The sequence below is a fragment of the Oenanthe melanoleuca genome, chromosome 6, assembly GCF_029582105.1.
Source record: "Oenanthe melanoleuca isolate GR-GAL-2019-014 chromosome 6, OMel1.0, whole genome shotgun sequence".
In the NCBI taxonomy this organism is placed as follows: domain Eukaryota; kingdom Metazoa; phylum Chordata; class Aves; order Passeriformes; family Muscicapidae; genus Oenanthe; species Oenanthe melanoleuca.
This window is the reverse complement of record NC_079340.1, coordinates 1,027,582-1,041,654: the sequence shown is the minus strand read 5'-3', so window position 1 is coordinate 1,041,654 and position 14,073 is coordinate 1,027,582. Positions and strand designations below refer to the sequence as shown.

The 14,073-nt window shown below is 40.3% G+C and overlaps 1 protein-coding gene across 2 annotated transcripts in view; it reads right to left on the bottom strand.

The window, feature by feature from the left end:
* PCDH15 (protocadherin related 15) overlaps nucleotides 1–14,073 on the bottom strand; it is a 643,053-nt gene that overhangs the window by 514,208 nt on the left and 114,772 nt on the right. The window contains exon 2 of one of the 2 annotated variants that reach the window (XM_056495514.1): nucleotides 7,304–7,541. The gene's annotated coding sequence lies outside the window, so the exon portion shown is untranslated. Of the gene's footprint in view, nucleotides 1–7,303; nucleotides 7,542–14,073 lie in introns of those variants that run through there. The other variant, XM_056495516.1, reaches the window with a different exon arrangement.

The following is a 14,073-nucleotide window of genomic DNA, read 5'->3' as shown; positions in this document are numbered from 1 at the left end:
GTTTAGATTAGGTATAAGGAAGGAATTGTTCCCAGGGAGGGTGGGGAGACCCTGGCACCCAGTGGGTGCCCAGAGAAGTCGTGATTGACCCTGGATCCCTGGAAGTGCCCAAGGCCAGGTTGGATGGAACTTGGAACACCCTGGGCTGGTGGAAAGTGTCCCTGCTGCAGTGAACAACTAATTCCTCTTTACTCTCCACACAGCACATTTTTAATGTATTGGTTAATCTTGACTGGACATTCTCACCTACTGAAAATTCAAACTCCTGCTCCCAAATGGCAACAATCAAAATTATTTCTCTCTCGTGAATATTTTCCAATTAAACTGAATTTCACTTGGCATTTTAACATCAATCCTTCTCACAAAGCCCTCTGCAGATCTTCCTTGTCAGCTCCCACCCTCAGAACCCCCAAAGCAACTGTGATGATTTGTAAAGATTTCCAGAAATTTTTCCCTCTCGAAACCTGGGCAGCCTCCTCGGGATCTGACAAGGACCAATCAGTGTCTGATTTTTAAGACTGACACACTGTTACACCAATGATAAATTTATGCCTCTTTGTGAAACACACCTGTAAAGACAAAAAACGCCAGGAAAGCTCTCTTTGGTTTCCGGCCTCTCGGAAGGTAAGAGCAGCCCGGGCTGACACCCCATGGCCCGGGCAGGGCCGGGCCGGCTCTGGCGCAGGGCTGCGGAAGCTGCCGGGCCCCGTTTTTAACCAGGAGCCCCGACAGCCAGGGGGAGAGGAGGCCCGCTAGCGCAGGCAGAGAGCCCGCTAGCGCAGCAGAACATCTAGCTGACATTAAAACCCTGCCCTGCTGCTGGCCCGGGCCCAGCCAGGGGCTCCGTGGGGTCGCAGCCTCGCCGCGGTGCCCGTGCGGCCTGGGGAGAGACAGCTGGGCCCCGCTCCCACAAGGCTCCTTCCCAGCCTTGCCTGCCAGGGGGAAGGGAAAACCAGCCCGCAGCTGGAATTGAATGTAGCAAGTGCCACACAACAGCCATGGAGCTAGAAAACTCATCGCAGCTTTCTGGCTGGGCCCTACAATCCTAGCCCAGCCCCAGCGTGGCCGTGAAAGAGTTTTTATCATCAATTGCTCCAGTCTGCCTCCTGGAAGAGAGCACAGGACCATCCACTGCCCAGGCTATTTAACTTAAAAGTTAACTTAACTTTTTCATTGCCCAGAATGAGACTTGTAGACACTTCGCCTTTTTTCCTGAGTGAAAGAAAAGGTCCAAAATGATGATCTGCACAGAAACAGCAGGAAAACACCAAGGTCAGACAGAAGGAAGAGTCAGGTCCCAGATAGGGAGGGAGGAGAGTCGTAGACTGAAATTTCTCTTTATGTTATGGAGAAGAGACTCTTGTTTCCCTGTAATACATAAAAATATTATGGGGTGGATGTGTCTGTTTTAACTGTAGATAGGAGCAGAGATATTGGTACAAGAGGAAGCAGATGTTAAAATGGCTGTGATCCTATAAGTTTGAATAGAGAAGAGATGAAAATCCCTGCTGCCCCTGCTGAGGGAAGAAGAAGAAAGACCTCTGTTTTAAAAGTTGAAGAGAGCTTTTGTTTGATCTGTTATAATCCTTAAAGTGTGCCCCATAAGTTGATATGGTCTTCAATTACGATTGAGGGAAAACTGTGACTTGAGGAAGGGATTTTTACATAGTGATCAGAATTCCATTCTTCTGGGTGGCTGATCACTGTGACATCAAAGCCACGGGAAAACTGTTTCTTATGAAGAAATCTCCATAAACTGAAGAGAGATGTCTCCTCCCCCAAGTGAACTGGTAAGAGATTTTTTTTTTTAAAAAATGATAAGCTGACTGATTGGTTTTTCTGTACATTGTCAGTGTGAAAGAAAGAAGTGGAGGGGGAGAAAGAGTGTTCTAAAAGTTTTATTCTGAGTTTTATTCTTTTTTCTTATAGTTTGTAGTGATTTAGTTTTTTCTTTGTACCATTTAAAGTTGAGCCTGTTTTTCCTTCCTCCTGGTCCTGTCTCACAGCAAGGAAATTTCAAGTTGGCAAACCAAAACAGCAACTTAGTGGCATCACTAAATATCCTCATGTATCCACAGTAAGCCTGTTTTTCAGGATATACTGAACAACAGAGATCCTGATGTGCTCCTCACTCCAGTGGTGAGCTCCTTCCTCATAAGGACTAATATCCAGGCTTTTAACCTCAATTTCCCACTTTCAAATCCATTATTTTTCCATGGAAGGATTTCTTTGCTAAAGTTCCCCCTAACTTCTTTAAAACACACTGGTGAGGATCTGATGCCAATTACTCTTGATACAGAATCCTTCTCCAGAATTCCCACCCACTGTCTGTTGCCCAAAAAGTCACTTCAACCAAGAGGATTCACCCAAAGGTAGTGGCTTGAATGGGTACAAATACACCAGATATGTGTTGTTAGAAGAGCTGGACAAGGTGTATTACTGTGCTTTGCCACAGCAACAAAATTAGTGCCCTTGAGTCTCTGACAGTCTCCCAGGGTGAGATTTTCATACAAAAATCCTCCTTTTCACTTCTATCAGAGGTGGTTATTGTTTACTCAAGAAGTTTGCCAGTGGATATCACAGAATCTTTTGATTATGCTTGAGAGACCCCACATCCAGCTGAAAGCTGGCAGGTCTGGAACCCCAGAAACACAGAATTGACACTGCACAGGCCAAGGGCAGGTTGGTGCCAAGGGATTGCACCATGTTTATTAATGTTTATTAATTGTGACACAAACAGTCTGAATTAGAAAAAAATGCCATGGAAGACAACCTACAGCCTTACAAGGTCTATAAGGTACCTAAATGAAACTTTATCCTTAAGCTGGTTTGGGCAGCTTCAGAGAGACTTGTACATAGTCATAAAATACACACAATCCTGTTTACACTTTTCTGGAAAAATACCCAAATAAATCAAATGGCATTAGGTTTCCCTCTCCTTATCATACAAATAAATCAAAAGCATCAGGATTATTTTATTAAGTTAATTAATAAATGTGTTAACATTATTAAATGTGTTAATAGTGTTATATGTTGTCTTTGTGGTTACAGCACACAATAGCTTTTGTGTTCTGCATAATGAACACTATTAAAGGAAATTTTTTCATGCAAGCCAGTCACAAAGAGCACCAAAACCTTCAGTGAATACACAGCCACTATCTTTCCAGAATAAATTTCTTTTGTGCTAAATATTACTACCCTTATGTTAAAAAAAAAGTCAGACTTTCCTTTCTAAAGCAAGAGTATTATTGCAAGGTAAAAGCAACAATTGCTCTTGACAATTTAGATATCATACACTGTGACAGGACACTGTGAGACTTCCAGAGCTATCGGCCTCTAATCACTTTTCATGCAGTCTGACATGTGAAATTTAAACACCATAGCTGCTTAAATAAAAGCAGAATTTTGAATATTCCATCCTGCTACTGATTATTTCAAGTATGCAAAGGCACACATTGTCAAACCAATTTGTTCACACATGGATTGTTTCAGCTCAGGAAGACCTCGTTTCCTGAACAACCCAAGAACCACCTCAGGACTTGAACTAAAAATGGAAGGACTGAGTTATTGTGAGTCAGTCAAAAACTGACCTTTCCAGACTGGATAACAGTTGATCATTTTCAGCTGTCTCAAAGAGAAAGCAATCCTCAAAGTGTCTGAGGCATGGAATCTCTCTTAGGTTTTGTAACACAACTTTATCTGGTTATACCTGACTCATTCTGTGTTCCTAAAGGGGCGGTTAAACCAGATTATTCTACCTGACCTTGGACAAGGGATAGAGGGACAGGACACAGAAACTGACTTTCCACTGCCAGAGGGTAGGGTTAGATGACATACTGGGAAGAAATTGTTCCCTGTGAGGGTGGGGAGGCACAGAGTGCCCAGAGAAGCTGTGGCTACCCCTGGATTCCTGGAAGTGTCCAAGGCCAAGGCTGGGGTAGTGGAAGGTGTCCCTGCCTATGGCAGGAATGCAATGTCCTTCAAGGTCCCTTCCAGTCTGTTCCATGATTCTATGAAAAGAAAAATGACCAAAAAATATTCCCATGTGCTGCAGTGAGTTCACTGAATGTTCTCTTTCTAAATTAAGCCCATGAGATGTGATTTACAAGTGCCAGCACTTTGCTGCTCCTCTGACTTTGGGCAGCACTGAACATCTGCTCCCTCCCCACCCCTTCCCTTTTCTGAACCACACTTTTATTACATTCATGTATTGTCCAAGACAGCCATAACTGGTGTTCACTAAATAAATTTGCTTGAGAAATTTATACAGGGTTTGAAAGTTTAATGCAACTGCCAAAAGATTTTGGAGTGCTGGGAGAATTAATCTTACTACTCATTACATTTATTGATTCCAATCAAGCTTCCAGACATCAGCATAGGTGCCACTGCTAAGAAATAAAATGTTTCCAGGAAATCTCTACGTAAATCTAAAGTGACTGCCAGCTGTGGGGAAGGGAAAAATGCTAAGGAAGAGGTGTGCAAGCTACATGCCAGTAAATGCTGGACTAATAGGTTATCAGCCACTACTTGAGCTTTTATAACCAGCTCAAGATGAGACTTCAACCCTCCAGCCTGCAAAAGGGCCAATATTCAAAACAGCGTTTTCTCTTTCAACACTGTGAATTCAATTAGGGATGAAAAGCAAAAAGGCACTTCAATACATAAAGGTGTTTTTTTTTTCCTTTTCTTTTTTAATTAGAAGCTGAATCTAGTTGAAGGTAGAAGCTGAGCAGCCATGCGATCATTCTACAATAAATAAATAGAAAGGATAACTTTGCTGCTATGTCTGCCTGCAAGAACAAGTGGAATCTTTTCATTTGAGGATGGAAGAAAACAGTGACTCTGAGTTTTGGAAATAATTTACCACATTTGCTTTAGTAAACCTGGGAGAAAAAGAGCATTTGTGAAGAGATGAAAAATAATGGCATAAGTTTTTTGTTTTCTATGGCTCCTACTCCAATCCTCCCCTAGGACTGGAATGAAAACCACAGCTAATGCTGATGGAACACCACAATCCAGCCAGCATTTGAAAGAGTTTGGATGAGTACAGCATGAGAAAAACATTTTATTTACGTGATTTAAAACTGATTTTAACATAATTACTTTTCAGTTTTTATTTTTGTGTGTGGTATACATAATGGAAGGCTACACTGGAAAACACTTGGGAGAATAATTATTCCAAAAGTTTGCTCTGAATTTCTGAAGTACCATTTTTATTTGTAGTGGTTGCAGTAAATAAGAGCAGTATTGAAAACAGGCCCATGTGAAAGACCTTTCTGGATCAGCTGTGTTGTAACAATTTCTTGAATTGGTTGGGATGGCTCATATTATAATAGAAGAAATATTTTAAAACTTTCCTATTTCTGAGCATTTTGCTTTCAATTTAAATTTATAAGAGAACAACACATGCAGTGCTAAATAGAAAAATGTTAATTACTTGTCAGAATTCCGTGTTGTTTGCTATTTTGCACAAATATGACCTGGATGTAGTTTAATCCTAGTTAGGCCTTACAAAATTAAGTTAAATATAAACTATAAATGATGATCAGCCTGTTCAGCTTGAATTTTCTATTTTTCTGTGTCATCATTTGATTTTGTAAATGAGGGTGATTTTGGGACATGCTCTTAAACAGCAACATAAAAAGTAGCTTAAAACTTCTGTCTAGGTTGATTGTAAACCTGTTGTCTCCATAAAAACAAAGGAATCTTCTGCCTAGATAACACCTAACATAGCACAGGAACCTATCAAGCAACAGGATCGACCTGTGGAATTTTTTGTGCAAGTTTTCATTAGCTGATGATGCTGGGAAGGTTTTGCTGTTCCACTCCTGACACAAATGAGAGTTTACTCCTGACAGATTGTCTGACTACCCCTTGTAACTTGTAAAAGCACAGGTACCACCCTAAACACCTCACAGCAATTTTATTCTCTATTAACTCAACTTCACCAGGCCCATGGAACCCACATTGGCAGTGGGAATATCAGCTAGGAGAGAATGTGCTAAAACAACATATATTAAAAAAAAACAAAAACAAAAAAAACAACCAAAATTAAACTATTTTAATGTTGCCTTTTTGTATATATTTTGAGATCTCACTGAGAATCACCAGCACAAATGTTAATTAACCAGGCTGGCTGACAAAGGAAACAGATGTGAGTACAGTAATCTTATGCACTAATTACATCAAGTTTTAGGTGATGACACAAAAGGTTGGGTTGTACTGCTGAGATGTCAAGAACACAAACTGCAAATCTATTGCAACATTTAATAAACCCCATTCCCCACTGGGCAGGAATCCTTTCAGGCAGCTGTGTGATGAGCAAATACTTAAATGTCACACCTGGAAAATTACCCAACCTGTGTCTCCCAAATCAGATGCTTCCCATTTAAAACCCAACAAGAGCAGCTCTGTTTCTGATGCATGGAAGACAATTCACACTCTCTTTCTAATTGTCACTAATTGCCAGCTACAATTTTATCCACAATTTCAACCCTGAAAAGGATGCTTTCCATCAGCTGCAAACAGATAACAAAAGGCTGGAAGGGAATATTACTCTCATGTGTTTGGATATCCCCTGCAAACCCTAGGTAAAAGTTTTTTATCTGGCCCCATGGTGGCATTTGTTGAATTCTGTAGAATTATGATTTAAAAACATTAAGTAATGTGGTAACTGATCTCATCTTCAATCTACTTTTGAAAACTTCATTCTTATTCTCCATTTCCATTCTGTGTTTATCTATCTATTATTTATGTATTTATTCAGCCTCCTACAAGGATCTTGTCCTGATCCTGTCTGTCACTCCAGTCTGCCTCCAGTATTCAAGCATTTCATTCAATCTCTACACCTCTAACCTGTCAGGTAAGAGTCAGCTCCTTAGCAATTTTTATTCCCAGGACATTTGATCACCAGAACCAACCTAAAATTAAAGTTTAGGTAAACTTACTAAACTGAAGCAAATTAACAAGTGCAGTTCCATGGTTAACTTTAATAAAGATACATATTAGAGACAAATCACAAGGCTGGATATCAGGAGGAATTCTTTCCTGGAAAGGGTAGTCAGGAATTGGAAGGGGGACATTTGTGAAGTCCTCGTCCCTGGAGGTGTCCAAGAAAGACCTGGACATGGTACTCAGTGCTCTGGTCTGGGGACAAGGTGGGTTGTAGGCACCGCTTGGACTCCACGGGCTTGGAGGGCTTTTCCAGCTTCAGTGATTCTTGGATTGTTTTCTTTATTATTCAAAAAGTGTATTCCCTGCATCTAACAGTACCCCAAAAATTATATTTAAAAAAGCCCCTCACCTTTCAACCCTGGCTGTGTGTGGCTTCCAATAAAACCTCCAGCTGACTGCACTGTATCCCTTGTTCTCCTCTGGGCACTTTTCTTCCACAGCTCCCCCAGCCTTGCTTGTCAGCTGGACCTTATTCCATGGCCATGCAGAAGCATCCAGGGCATTATCTTAGAGAAGCTCAGTTGTCCTCCCCCAGCACTCACTCAGCAGGTTCCTCGTGGTGCTGCAGGCAGTGAGAAGCCCATGCTCTGTGGGAGAGAAAGCCAGGATAAGAGAGGATACAAGTCAGAAGGCACAACCAGACCTGGAATGTGACACAGTTGGGAGGGTTGGGACAGAGAAGCTGAATGATCCCAAGGAAAGTGCCTTCCAAAACATTTGTGGCTCTTAAGATCAAAGAAAGGACTTGGCCCTTCTTCTCCACCATCCTCTTTCTAGGCATTTTAGACTGCCAGTAAACAGCTACAAAAATCCCAGAATGGTTTGGGTTCGAACCAATCCCCTAGACCATCCCCAGAATATTTCAGGTTGGAAGGGACCTTAAAGATCATCTTGTTCCAAACCCTCCTGCAATATTTCCTAGAAGAAGAGTCCTGCTCAGTGCACTGGTCCTCAGATGGGGGGAAAAAGTCCCTCAACTCATACTACTCTTCATTAATTATAGCTTAAAACCTTATGTGCCTTCAGCAAATTCCAAGTGATCCTAAAGAGAGGTTCAAGAGCATTCACCAGAATGCACAAAACACAACAGGAATGTTTCTTGCCTGTTCTCATCAGAATAAGGGATCACTTTAAATAAAGACCATTTTGTGAAGAGATTGCAAAAATACTAAGGAAAATACAAAGTGCAAGGCTTATTTTTCAAATGAAAAGGCCAGTAAGTTGTGAAAATTGCAAGCTTTAATTTCTTTAAAACAGTAGAAAATCTTCCATTTCACAACAGTAATAGGTTCTAGGAAAAAACTAAGTGAAACCCACTGGAATTAGTTTTTAATATCCAATTAATGGGCAGATGATGATTTGCACAGAGCCACAGCACCAGCCCTGGGGGCTGCAGCAGGCACAGGAGCCTTGAGCTGAGCAGCAGAGTTGAAGCTGCTGCACCAGCTAAGGTAGAAGCAGGAGATGATCTGAACCAATAGCTCTTGTCTGCAAATCATTTTTTCTTCATTAAAAAAAATCAATTAGAAACACTTTTCATAGATAAATAAGATAAAGCTTTGGTCCAAATTGCAGGAAAAAGTCTGCAATGCCATGGAAGAAAGCCTTGGGAACACAACCTATAGGATGAGTTTGGCTGGCAAGAAAGCAGGGCAGAACATTGGAGTTCCTTTAACCACACAGGAAATCATGGCTGAAACAAATCTTCATCTTCCAAATTAGAACCACAAATACTCTAAAACTACTATAAATGTTCTGGAGTTAATAAAAAATAAGTTCTTTAATTCTTTGTCACAGGGATGAGTAGAGTAAGGACCTGATGTTGAAGAATAATAATCCTCTTGGATGTGAAGGAACTTGGAGCCATTGATAACACACAACATCCCTCAGCCATGGGTCACATGCTTCAAATTACAATACTCATGAAATTGAGCAAGACTTCAGGAGAAAGCTAATCCTGCTCCAAGGTAGGAAATGCTCCTGATTTTCAGCAGTATAAACCAGAACTTTTCTAAAGCTTCTGAAACAAAGTTACCCACAAAAAGAACATGTAAGAAGTGAAGGTGTTGGAAACATCAGTTTTGGAGTTACTGAGGCAGAATTAATTCACCTCTGATGCACAGATTTATCATGAAACCATCTGGAATCACTCCTTAGCTCCAAAAGGCTCCTGCTCAACACCAAAGAGGGAAGAATAAAATAAATGGTACAGCCAGAACTTCTGAATGCTTGGATTCCTAACTTCTGAAAAGAATTCTTTGATTACAGCCTTTGTACAGAAAGCACACATACACACACAGACATGGATCACCCCGGTGTCAAAGGCTGTGCAGCTCAAAGAGAAAAATTCCTCCCCAAAACAAAGGCTGGCTCTCCAAGACTTGCTTTCTATCACAAATATTCCCCACTCTCCTCCTGTGGTGACAAAGAGAAAGCAGCCCCAATTGCACAGAAACTGCTCTCAGACAAGTGACATTTAGCCCAGTGTTCCTCCTGTCGCTGGCAATCTTCCCCCGCTCCACTGTGCTCACATTAATAAAGAATTCAGAGGTGAGCAAGAGCTCCTCGGTATATGTCAAGGACTGGGGGAGAAAACCAGCATTAGGGAGGAAAATCCATTAGAAAAATGAAAAACAAGATCAAGCCAACCGTGAATCTCACATTGCAGGACAACCAAGTTGCCTTATTAAATTGCATGTAGGGAGAAAAATAAATGAAATGGGTGAAATTAGGAGAAGCAGAGACCTACCCAGTACTGAAGCACCTGAAAATCTCCTGTAATTCAAATAACATATTAAAAAAAAAAAGGAAAAATTCAATTATATTTCCAGGCATTTTCTCTATCAAATCTACATGTGAACATACTTTTCCTCTGTTTTCCAGAGTAGTAACTCTGTACCTAATGCATGTGAGAAGAAAGAGAGCTTCTAATATTAAGGCATTTATTAAAAAAAGTTATCTTCTTCCCTGTTTACACCTACCAGACTTCCCTTTATGACCCATCTTTCCCTCTCCTTCAAGGTTTTGCTTCGAGGGTTTGGGTTCAGTAAGCAAGTGGTCAAGTAAATCCTTGAATACTCATCCCAGAGCAAGAAATTAGGGCAGGAGATAAAAGGTTAAGCAGCATACAAAGTGCAGAGGTTCAGAAATCTCAGGTGCTCAACTAAATCCAGAGGTGTGACCTTAATTAAGCCATCAAATTGCTTTATGATTCAGAATCAAAGTACAGCATGTCCCATCCTCTCCTATTTCAATCAAATACATGTCCAGGACATAAAGGGCTCCAGTTAATTAAGAAGGAGTGCTGAAATCATGTAAAGCATCAGAAAAAACTCAGAGGTAGGGTCATTCATTTTAAAAGGGAGAAAAAAAATTAACAAAATCACTTTGGAGCACTCGAGGGGAAAAAATAGAAATATGCCCATTCTTAGCTTAAAATACTTCATACTTAAAACTTTGCAGACTGTGTTTCCCAAATGGGAAATACATGTGCTTTGTAAATGCTCAGTAAATACAGCATAGAATGTTTCACTATGTGCTTGTTCATTAACATTTATGAACATATTAATTAGAGCAATTCCTAATTGTGCTCCCAGTGAAAAAGCACTGCATAAATTTAAAAACGACTGAAACCACATTAAAACTCTCAAATTTAAGGGTGGGAGTTGCCAAGGTTCAAAGAGCAGGGAACTGGCTAAAAATATTCAAAATAAACCAGTCCAAATATCAGAAGTTATTTTTCCTATGCAAAGTTGATTGTATTAACGAAGCTGTTTCCTATGAAAAGACATACAATAATTTGAGTAATTTTAAATTAAAAGGTTAATGGATTTAAATTACAAAAACAGCCTTTCACTGTTAGAGACAAATCATCTCATTAAGCCTGGTGACATTCTGGAATTCAGTTGTAACAGAACTGCACCAATCAGTACTTCAGTAGCCTCTAATTGATTTGTTTTCTCAGCCATTATCAACTGTAAGAAGGAATGAAAGTTTCCCAATGCCAATGAATGAACCTCATTTTGGGAGGAACGCAGGGATGTTTTCAGATCAGGGAAACAGAGCCTTGTGAAGAGATTTCCTGAGATCAGAACAAACCATTTTGTCCTGCTCAGAAATTAAATGTGGACGTTACCAGGAGAGACCCTGGCGATGGGATCCAAATCCAAATAAAGAGTGGCAGCTACATGGGAAGAAACCCTCTCCAGGAGGGGTTTTCTGACAGTCAGTTCCTACATCTCCTCTTTGTTCTCCTCTCCAAGCCTCTGTTCTGGCAAGAAATCTCCTTCCCAGAGTGCTGCTGGCATCTGCTTCAAGCCAAGGCTTTCTTCATCTTAATATAAACAGATTCATTAGCAGAAAAATGCCAAATTATCTGTTTGTCTTCAGAGGTGACCAAAATCCATATTGTATTTCTTATTTAACTGATTCCATTTATAACAACTCCAGATTACAGGTTCTCCTTACTGTCATCTGTTCTTTCTTTGCTGTACCACAGACCACCCCCCTCCAAAACCAGAAAAATTAATGTATCTATTTAATTAATGCTTGACTTACAGCACCAGTCAGTGCAACTACAAAAATACTTTAACTAAATATAGCAGAAGCATATTTTCAGTTGCCACAGCTAAAACAGTTTGCTTGGATTAGCATATTTTGAAATAATCTGGTTAATAATTGCCCAAATGGAGATGATGTTGAGTGGGGGGTTGCAGCAGCTGAAATTAGACAGATCCCTTACAATATTTCTCCTGTTTTAACTTCAAGCTAGGCCTGAGTTTTGTGATCTACTCCCTGGAAGTAGAATCCTGTTCATACACATGGAAATTGTCTTCCTAATCTTCACATTTCTTAAAAGAAATCCTACAGGCAAAAATTTCACCTGGAAATTTCTGGAATTCTCTCAGAGCACATCATACATTATGAAACTCTGTATGTGGGGAAATGGTTCAATTTTGGCCCCACCAGAAATTTGAATGCCAGGCCTATACTTCTAAGCTTTTCAAAATATATGTGAATGCCCTGTGTCTGGTTAAAGGGATCTGTCTCAGTCTCACCCTTCACAGAATTCCAGATGTGTTTGGGTTCGAGAGACCTTACAGCCCATCCATTCCCACCCTCTGCCATGGGCAGGGAACACCTTCCACTATCCCTGGTTGCTCCAAGTGCCATTCTCCCTGGCCTTGGACACTGCCAGGGATCCAGGGGCAGCCACAGCTTCTCTGGGCACCCTGTGCCAGGGCCTGCCCACCCTCACAGGGAAGAGCAGAAAATGCAGTTCCATAATCAAGATAGTCATGGTATTTAAATGTTTCATGGCAATGGTTTTGCTCTAGACTGGTGCTGTGCAATTCAGAAGTAACCAATTCCAGTCAGCCTATGAAGTTATTCAAGGCAGGGGCAAAGGATTTTCAGGCACACCTGGTTTTAAATACCTTCTACACCTGAACATATGCTGGTATTTTAATTTAAATCCATTGCACATCATCTGTTTTATGCTTTTGAAATTTCACACTTTTCCTTGAAGAATATTGAAATGAATTAAAAACTTTGAGATACAGATGAGGCAGGCTGAGTCATAACCAATTTTACAGCCAAATCCAGAGCTGTACAGCCACATTCCCTGAAGTGGCATGACCAGCTCACTTCTCCTCATGCCCCTCAACAGAATTAAGAGCTGGACTTCAGACACCCCAGCAATTTTCTGCTTCACAAACAGCAATAAATGACAGTGTTTCCAAAGAGCACACAGAGAGCCATGGGATGGCCTGTGTACATAAATACAGATACACTTGGTTTGCTCTGTGACTGAACACCTGAAAAGCAGCAAGACAAGGAAAAATTAAGTTTTCAAGAACAGCATTAAATGCACAAGTATATTCAGTATTTCCTCTGTAAAAAGTACTGTGTTCCACACAGAACATAAAACACCAAAGTTATGCAAGTTAAAGTTTTTAAAGGAAATCTCCAAGTTGGACTCCACAATTTTTATTGCATTTTAACATTCAGAATATGTTGCCTACTTCTGACTTTTATCCAGAAAAAGTTTAACCTGGAGCCAGGATTCCATTTAAAAAACCAAAACCTGAAAAACAATCAATCAAACAAACAAAAACAACCCACCCTGAAAATACTTAATCTCTTGCAAACTGACATAAAACTGTCTATTATATTTCTTCTTATTGGAACTTTAAATCCAAGTTGAATGGATCAAAATAAATATTAGAATTTCCTGCAGACACACCCTCAACACACCTCATTCTGAGCTAAGTTTGAAGGGTTTAAGTTCAGTTGTCAACATTCTGAAGTAAACAAAGAATTAAAGATTAAGTAGTATCCTCCTACAGTTGTGGTGTTTAGTCAGCTCATAAACACGTTATAAAGTCAGCTGGATTCAAAGGCACAGAGAATTTATGTCTAACGTGATATTTAGCTTCAGTTTTACTGGAAGCAATGATCAAAATTAGGATAATTGAAATCTCCATTAATATGGGTGCAAACCTAGACTTTCTCAGTACTTCTGACTGTACCAGCAATTAATATCTTCTATATTGAGTCTATTCACCAGGTTGAGATAATCTAAAAATATCCCAGTGCTAAGAGTGCCGATTTCTCTGTCTGCTGCACAGACAGCTTTTCTGCTCCTCATCTGCAGGGAATCCTCTGCCTGGTGCCTCCACATCCCATATTCAAAGAGAGACTTCAAATAATGTTCTGGCATTTCTCCAGCATTAACTCTGACACAGTCAATTCAGCAGGGAAATGCCAGATTTCACCGAGCTGTTGAGGGGGTGGGGTTGGCAGCGCTGTGCTAATGCCCCTCCCTCTCCCTGCTTTTATTGTAAATAATTTTCATACACATTTTCCTAACCAAATTTGATTTTGTCAACATATCCAGTGGGTTTACAATACAGATATTGTTGCTGGAAATGTCAGTGCTCTAAATGTGATTCCTGATGTAGCCTCTCATAAGATATTGAGAAAGAGCCAAGTAAATTTATTCTTTCTATCTAAATGTCAGTTTAGGTGTAAAAAACCCTAAATATCATGAAGAGATATCACTGTGTATCTAATGTGATTACTTGGATAAGAAACAAAATTAAATCTGTTTTGTGTGAG